This window comes from Tupaia chinensis, unplaced genomic scaffold, assembly GCF_000334495.1.
Source record: "Tupaia chinensis unplaced genomic scaffold, TupChi_1.0 Scaffold000452_1, whole genome shotgun sequence".
Taxonomy (NCBI): domain Eukaryota; kingdom Metazoa; phylum Chordata; class Mammalia; order Scandentia; family Tupaiidae; genus Tupaia; species Tupaia belangeri.
In genome coordinates, this window is record NW_006159959.1 from 2,261,190 (window position 1) to 2,270,370 (window position 9,181).

Here is a 9,181-nt window from a genome sequence, read left to right on the forward strand (position 1 = left end):
ATATAATACACACTGTATAGTGTATATTAGTATATATAGTAATATATACTATATGTTATATGTTATATGTCACATACATAACACATAAAATATATATGATAATAATTATATGTTAAATATTGTATATTACCTGTTATATATAATAATTGTAAATAATATAGAATATATTATGTATATTTTGAATATAGTAAAATAAAATATTAATATAATAAATATACAAAATACCTGAAATAACAGAATTGAAGGATTAAAACCAATAAAATTTAGATTTTAGTCGACTACGTGGGAGTCCAGAGACATAGCCATTACGCTAACTGCTGGTTCCCTAAATTGAGTATTTTGACATTGGATTTCCCTAACATAATTGATTAACCAATTTTTAATGGTGATGAGTATGGTAAAAATTAAAAATTTATGCTATGGTTATTTGTTATACTGGCATGAAGACCTGATTAAGTATCATTTATTCCTTATCAGAACAAAACCATAAAGACACTGAACAAAATTCAGTATAGTTTTTTGAAATTATTAAACACTAGCTCAGAAGACTTACTAAAAATATTATTGTGTATTTATTACATTATTTATCCTTTTTCTAAATTAGATACATTACGGGCTCACAACTTTTATATATTAACATAGCCAATGACTTTTTTTTGTAATTCAGCCTTATCTTATTTGTTTAAATGTCCTTAGATGTATTACTGTATGCCCTCACTTCTAATTTCTCCATTTCATTTTTTAGCAATAGGCAAGGTGTCTTGCTGTCTTTCTAATATGAATGGTTGAACATTTCTTATAAAGAATAGAATACAGTATGCTATAGGAATTGCATAAAAAGTCTTCAGTGATGGAAAAAAAAAAGGCTCTGGGATCTTGGATGTCAGTTTCAAAAAAGACAAATTTATAGGTATAACAATCTGTCTTTTACAACTGACATATAAGGTCCCAGAGGCCTTTTTCCCTATCAGTAAGGATTTTTCATGCATTTCCTACAATGTGAAAAAATTGAGAGTAACATTTAGACATTTTTGCTTACATAAAAGGAATCTCAATTCCATTCTAGGTCCATACTCAAAAATAAATTCTAATATTAAAATTTCATCTTTAACGGAAAGATGACTTCCACACCATTATAATAAAGAAATGTTAAATTATGCTTGCTCAGCAACTTAATATTTCACCAGAAACCAAAGACAAGGGAGCTCTCTGCCCTTGTGGGGATAACAGGTACCATATGAGGTATGCTCTGCTTGGAGCTCATTAAAGAGGTGTGGTTATCACACACATAACTGTAGCAGTAAAACAAATGACATTTGCTAGTGCTTGATCAGCTAGCTGAACTTTAAAAAAATATTTTATTTAATTTTATTATCTTTTCTTTCATTTTAAATTTGATAAGAAAGAGAGAAGGAAAATGAGAAAGCAAGCTCCCAGGTCCACGACTTGAATAGCAGTCAGTCCCATGGAAGTCCAGAGCCTTAACCACTATGCCACTGGCTGGCCCCTGCTAACTGAACTTTTCAAGTGAAATTTACCATGGAGTCCCAGGGAAGCAAAAACACTGAATATCACAATGCTAGAGAAATTATCCTAAAACACTTACAAATGATTTCACTTTTATATGAAATCATATAAAAATATTGATGAATCAATGGGGCCAGTTAGGCACAGGAGCTTATCACAAGTAGACAGTAATGTTTTCACGGTTTTATTTCTGCCATTAACCAAAATGGCACAAGTTCATCAGAAACATCAAAGGAAAATAATAGTACTCTCATCCATGAGTATAGCATGTATCCTTCAATTATTAGGCTAGTTTCTGTTTCTCTCAGCAATGGTCTGTAGGTTTTGGTGTATAAGCCTTGTACATATTTCATCTAATGAGTAAATATTTCACATTTTATGGCATTATGTATATAGCACTTCAAACTTTAAATTTTATCTTTCATTGCTAGTATATGGAAATATTTTAACTTAATGATTTTGTTTATACAAATGTATATACTTTCCATAATTTATTGAATGATGCAATTAAAATAGTGAATTTTATCTTATGTGATTATGGAAATTAAAGTGATTCAAATTCTGCTAATATATTTACTGCACACTGTTTTGGATGTAAATAAGTTAATAATATGTCTATCATAACACATATTGTGACTATTTTAGTCCCAAGTCAACCACATACAGTCCTTTCTTCTCCATTTCCCTGTTATGTTAGGATTTGGGCACACATGCATGTACACATGCCTATTTTTCAAGCTTCCAAGGCCAGATTTTAACCACAGTTGGCTGTATGGTATCTAGCTCTCTAAGAACAGGGTTTAATTTCAAGTACTCGGGGCCTGGCCTAGAAATAAAATTTTTCCCCATTTTTGCCAGAGTGCATGTGCACTCACCAGGCAGAGAGAGAAATAGACAGTGAGACTGCTTCCCCCATTAATCTATAAAGAGGAGTGAAATTAGTATCTACTTCCAACTTGTTTTAATGTTAAATAATCTATATGGAGATCAGCAGATGGCATAATAATTATGTATGGGTAATTTGGTGGGATCCAAAAAAATTCCTCTTAAGAAATTCATGTGTGATTTTCACTTATAGTGATGAAATGAACAGTCTGATTCAATATACTACATTCAAAATATTTAAGAAGATGTAGGTATGTTTTCCCATTGCTATAGGTATTTGATGAGTAACCAGTTGGAGATCAGTTCTATTATGTTTTTTTATTCACAAAATGAGTACAACTTTTAAAAAATCTGTTGAGAACCACCCCATAGCACAGCAATTAAGTGCTATGCAGAGGAAGTCAGGTTTCACAGTTCAAATTCTGGCCCCAAGGACTTGAAAAACACCTTGGATATGTGCGTGCGTGCCAGGATTCTGACAGGGTGAAGACACAGAGGAAAAAAGAATTGTGGTATGACTAGGCCCCATTTGTAGGTGCTCTCTCTCTCTCTCTCTTCCTTTCTTTTAAGCACACACATTTTGGAATAAAATTGAAAAATTAAAAAAAAAATAAGGTGTGGGTGTGATTCTATAATCAAATCCTGGGCTAAGCAATATGTTCTCAGTAACTTGTCCTCAGAAACCTTTCAAGGGTTTTTGGAAATAAGGCAACTGGGAACAGTTTGCAGCAATGAAAGTGTAGTATAAGAAAAACTTACTTAAGTTCAGTCTTCTTTTTAAGTTTATTGCTGAAGATCCCTAAAAACTGGGGGAAAAAAAGACATTTTGGTTTAGCTCCATAATGTTAAGAATGCAATTCCCCTTGTACCTGGTGCAAAATAGAAAGTATCTCTAATGATTGAAGCACATTTACAAAAACAGAGTAAAATTCATACAGCTAATTCTGTTGTTAGTAATAATATCTTTTTGAAATGAATCACAATCGAATGGATAATGATAATAATAATGACAACAAAACCAAAAACCACTAAGAGTATGACTTAAAAAAAAAGTTTGGATGCACAGATGGTGTAATGGTTATATCACTGGACTCCCACCTAGTCAACTATGGTTCAGCTTCAAACTCACACCAGGCATATGTGCATGTGTGACCAAAATCCCTAGAGGAAAATGAAAGAGAAGGAATTGTGGCATGGCCAACTCCCCTGGGGAAAGATTTCTTGCTTTCTGTCTCTATTTCTCTCTCTGTCTCTCTGGTGAGTGCCTATAACAAAAATCTCTTAAAAAAATTACGGTCAATAAATAGGTCTTTATATTTTAAGATAAATTACAATTACCAATTATGTGGGGCTAACAGGTGGCATTCTGATTAAAACTCTGGACTCCAATGTGTCCAACCACAGTTCGAATCCTGGACCCAACAGCTTGAAACACACTAGGCACATGTGCGTGAGTGCCCAAAATCCCAAAAGGAAAATGGAAGAGAAGGGATTATAATGTGGGTATCCCATCTGAGGGATCCCCACTTTTTCTTTTATTAAGGCCAATAAATCTCAGAATCAAAAATCAAAATTAGCAAATATTATTTTGTTAAATATTTCCTAAATAATGGGGCCAGGGAGTGTCATGGAGGTTAAGGTGACTGGATTTCAAATGGCCAACTCTCCAGTTTGAGTCCTGGACTCTGCAACTTGAGAATCACACCAGGTACTTGTGAGTATGTGCCCAAAACCCTGAGTAGAGAATGAAGGAGGAAGGACTGTGGCCTTGCATCCCCCTGGAGAGTGATTTCTTACTTTCCCTCTCTCTCTCTGGCCAGCACACACACCCAATAGGGAGAAAAAAATATAAGTAATGAAATAGAAAAGATGGAAAGTAGACAATAGTTACTTTTTCAGTATCCATGCAATATTATACAGAGGATGCATATGATGCCATTGTACCTCTACTTGAATTATGGACATATTCATTCAGAATTCCATATTTTACCTTAAAGGTAAACACTCCCTTGATGTTTTAGCAGCCATTTCGAGGTTTCTCCTTTTAGCCTTTTTCTTCAATTTTAATTCAAAAGTTGGGAGTCATCCAATCTTAGTCTTTAATCGAGACCTTAATTGGGCCTTTGGTGCCCTAATTATGAATAAAGTAATTATAGTAATTATAGATAAGAGTAATAATTAGTCATTATAAACAGTCAATCTGAAGTACATTTGGACTATACTTACAAAATGGCTATTTAAAGTGACAGTACCCCCTCGAACTGCATGCCGTGCTATCTCTCATTACATTTGCATTAGAATTTCAGAAAACTGAAATTATATAATTATGCATATTTCCTATAATTGGTTTAATTCTTAGCTTATTTTCTGTTCTTTAAAGGAAAGTTTGCCCTTTGTGGAATAGATATTCTTTTACTAAACTTTGTGAATTATTTCCATAACTAAATATTAAAAAAACAAGTGCAGGTCTGAAAAGAATTAATTTTTGGAGGAAATTGTAATTTATTTATTTTAATGAGATTTTTGCTGTAGGGAGCATGGGCTCTCTGGAGAGAGAGAAAGTGGGGGATCCCCCAGATGGGATGGCCATGTTATAATCCCTTCTTCTCCATTTTCCTTTTGGAATTTTGGGCACTCACGCACATGTGCCTAGTGTGAGTTTCAAGCTGCCCAGTCCAGGACTTGAACTGTGGCTGGCCACATGGAAGTCCAGGGTCTTAAGCAGAATACCACCTGCTAGCCTGACAAAATTGTAATTTATCTTAAAATATAAAGGCTATGGTTATAAAAATCTTTTAAGATCCTGCTATACAATTTCTCTTGAGTCATAAGTATCAAAAACATTAATTAAATAGTTACAGAAAGAGAGATGTTGGGACCAGCAGTTAGCGTAATGGCTATGTCACTGGACTCCCATGTAGTTGAACACGGTTCACGTCCCGGACCCGGTAGCTTAATAAACTCACACCAGACACGTGTGTGTGCGTGCCCTCGATCCAAAGAGGAGAAGGGAGGAGAAGGGATTGCAGCGTGGCCATCCCCCCTGGGGGGTGATTTCTCACTTTCTGTCTCTCTGTCCCTCTCTGTCTTTCTGGCCAGCACACATGCCCTATAGCGAAAACCTCTCCAAAAAAAAGAAAGAGAGATGTCTAGAGTCAGGAGATTTGTATACATCTAATACCCTGTTTAGGGGCCAGCAGGTGGTTTGGTGGTTAGTGCTGGCCTCTCACATGGTTGACCATGATTTGAGTCCCTGATCTGTCAGCTTGCTTTCTCACTCTCTTTCTCTCCTGTTTGTGTGTGTGTGTGTGTGCAGTAAGCACATGTGCCCACTAACAAATTAAAAATACTAAGAATGATAAATGAAATTAGAGAAAGAAGGAAAATATCCCACCTAACCTCACAACAAACCTATAAGGGTTATGATGAGACTAATGGGGTCAGTATTGTCTCCATTTCAAAGAAGATGAATAAGGGGGACAGCAGGTGGCATAGAAGTTATCTCGCTCGACGCCCACGTAGTTGACCACAGTTTGCATCCCAAATTTGTGGCTTAAAACTCACACTGGGCACATATGTATGTGTGCCCACAATCCTAACAGGAGAATGGAGGAGAGGAGATTGCAGAATGGCTATCCCCTCTGGGGGACTTCAATTTTAATTCAAAAGTTGGGAGTCATCCAATCTTAGTCTTTAATCGAGACCTTAATTGGGCCTTTGGTGCCCTAATTATGAATAAAGTAATTATAGTAATTATAGATAAGAGTAATAATTAGTCATTATAAACAGTCAATCTGAAGTACATTTGGACTATACTTACAAAATGGCTATTTAAAGTGACAGTACCCCCTCGAACTGCATGCCGTGCTATCTCTCATTACATTTGCATTAGAATTTCAGAAAACTGAAATTATATAATTATGCATATTTCCTATAATTGGTTTAATTCTTAGCTTATTTTCTGTTCTTTAAAGGAAAGTTTGCCCTTTGTGGAATAGATATTCTTTTACTAAACTTTGTGAATTATTTCCATAACTAAATATTAAAAAAACAAGTGCAGGTCTGAAAAGAATTAATTTTTGGAGGAAATTGTAATTTATTTATTTTAATGAGATTTTTGCTGTAGGGAGCATGGGCTCTCTGGAGAGAGAGAAAGTGGGGGATCCCCCAGATGGGATGGCCATGTTATAATCCCTTCTTCTCCATTTTCCTTTTGGAATTTTGGGCACTCACGCACATGTGCCTAGTGTGAGTTTCAAGCTGCCCAGTCCAGGACTTGAACTGTGGCTGGCCACATGGAAGTCCAGGGTCTTAAGCAGAATACCACCTGCTAGCCTGACAAAATTGTAATTTATCTTAAAATATAAAGGCTATGGTTATAAAAATCTTTTAAGATCCTGCTATACAATTTCTCTTGAGTCATAAGTATCAAAAACATTAATTAAATAGTTACAGAAAGAGAGATGTTGGGACCAGCAGTTAGCGTAATGGCTATGTCACTGGACTCCCATGTAGTTGATCACGGTTCACGTCCCGGACCCGGTAGCTTAATAAACTCACACCAGACACGTGTGTGTGCGTGCCCTCGATCCAAAGAGGAGAAGGGAGGAGAAGGGATTGCAGCGTGGCCATCCCCCCTGGGGGGTGATTTCTCACTTTCTGTCTCTCTGTCCCTCTCTGTCTTTCTGGCCAGCACACATGCCCTATAGCGAAAACCTCTCCAAAAAAAAGAAAGAGAGATGTCTAGAGTCAGGAGATTTGTATACATCTAATACCCTGTTTAGGGGCCAGCAGGTGGTTTGGTGGTTAGTGCTGGCCTCTCACATGGTTGACCATGATTTGAGTCCCTGATCTGTCAGCTTGCTTTCTCACTCTCTTTCTCTCCTGTTTGTGTGTGTGTGTGTGTGCAGTAAGCACATGTGCCCACTAACAAATTAAAAATACTAAGAATGATAAATGAAATTAGAGAAAGAAGGAAAATATCCCACCTAACCTCACAACAAACCTATAAGGGTTATGATGAGACTAATGGGGTCAGTATTGTCTCCATTTCAAAGAAGATGAATAAGGGGGACAGCAGGTGGCATAGAAGTTATCTCGCTCGACGCCCACGTAGTTGACCACAGTTTGCATCCCAAATTTGTGGCTTAAAACTCACACTGGGCACATATGTATGTGTGCCCACAATCCTAACAGGAGAATGGAGGAGAGGAGATTGCAGAATGGCTATCCCCTCTGGGGGATGATTTCTTGTTCTCTATTTCCCTGTTTTTCTCTGTCTCTCCAGTGAGCGCATGTGCCCCATAGCAAAAATCTCTCAAAAAAAAAGAAAACAAGGAGAAAAAAAAAAAAAAAAAGTCCTGGGGTTGGGAAGATGATGAAAACAATGCAACAAATATTTTAATGTCTTGTATAAATCACATAGCTAAAATAATAAATAGCAGAATTAAGATATAAACAGAGCTTGATTCGATTTCAAAACCAACGATCTTGTCAAAGTATCTTTAGTTTAAAACATGAATTACTAAAAGAAGCAATGATTACCTGTTCTAATTAATTTAAATATTTACATAGTTCCACTGCTCACTTAAAATGCTAAAATAAATTATAGTGTATTATGCCTTTAAAGTTACTATTTCTAATGCGTGAATCCCTTTTTATAGGGATACCTAACTTCCCTTCTAGCTCTCCAGCATCAAATTTTGGCTATTTGATTAAAAGAAAAAAATTCCCGTGTGCTTTCTTCTCATCCAACACCACCAGTAGGCTGGTCAGGCACTGTGGGGTTGGCCAGGTGGTGTACGTCCCATCTGGCTCTCATGCCAGGAAGATGACTACAATTGTCGATGTAATTGATCAGAGCAGGGCTTTGGTTGATGGACCTTGCACACAGGAGAGGAGACAGGTCATGCCTTTGCAATGCATTCAGCCCACAGACTTCATCCTTAAGTTTCCACGTGTGTGCACACCAGAAGTATATCCACCAAGCCTGGAAGGAAGCAGATATCAATTCAAGATGGGTAGTCATAGGATGAGTCAAAAAGATGGAAACCAGAGAAAGAAATGCCAATATGAAAAATTTGAATCATTTCAAAATCATGAAAAAAAGAAAAGAAAAAAGAAGAAGAGGAACAGAATAATCAATAATAATCAAGAATGAAGTCAAGGAACTTCAAAAGGCAACTCTCCTGAAAGCTTCTCCCCCAAAACACCTGCTGCTAAGGCTGCTTCTGCTGCAGCAACTGCTGGTAAAGTTCCACCAAAAAGGATGACTGCATAAGTGTGCCCTATAACAAAAATCTCTTTAAAATCCAAACAGAAAGTAAGAAAAAAAAATAAAGAAGAAAGAAAAAGAAAAGAGAGAGAGAGAAAGGAAGGAAGGAAGGAAGGAAGGAAGGAAGGAAGGAAGGAAGGAAGGAAGGAAGAGAGAGAGAGAGAGAGAGGAAGAGAGAGAAAGAGAAAGAGAACAAAAGAAAGAAGAAAGAGAGAGAGAGAGAGAAAGAAAGAAAGAAAGAAAGAAAGAAAGAAAGAAAGAAAGAAAGAAAGAAAGAAAGAAAGAAAGAAAGAAAGAAAGAAAGGAAGAAAGAAAGAAAGAAAAGTAGAAAGAAAGAAAAAAGAATGACTACTGGAATCAAGAAGGTTCTATACCAGAAAGCCACGAGCCCAAAAGCAGCACGGCCCCTGAAAGCCCAGAAGGGTCAGAGAGCTGCAGTTCAGAAAGCACCTGTACCAAAGGTGTCTGGCAAGAAAGTGCAAGAAGCTTGATAAA

At 36.5% G+C, this 9,181-nt stretch overlaps 1 pseudogene; it reads left to right on the forward strand.

Annotated features, from left to right (window-relative positions):
• LOC102494808 (60S ribosomal protein L14 pseudogene) overlaps positions 1 to 8,692 on the forward strand; it is a 43,952-nt pseudogene extending 35,260 nt beyond the window's left edge.
• The last annotated feature ends 489 nt before the right edge of the window (positions 8,693 to 9,181 follow it).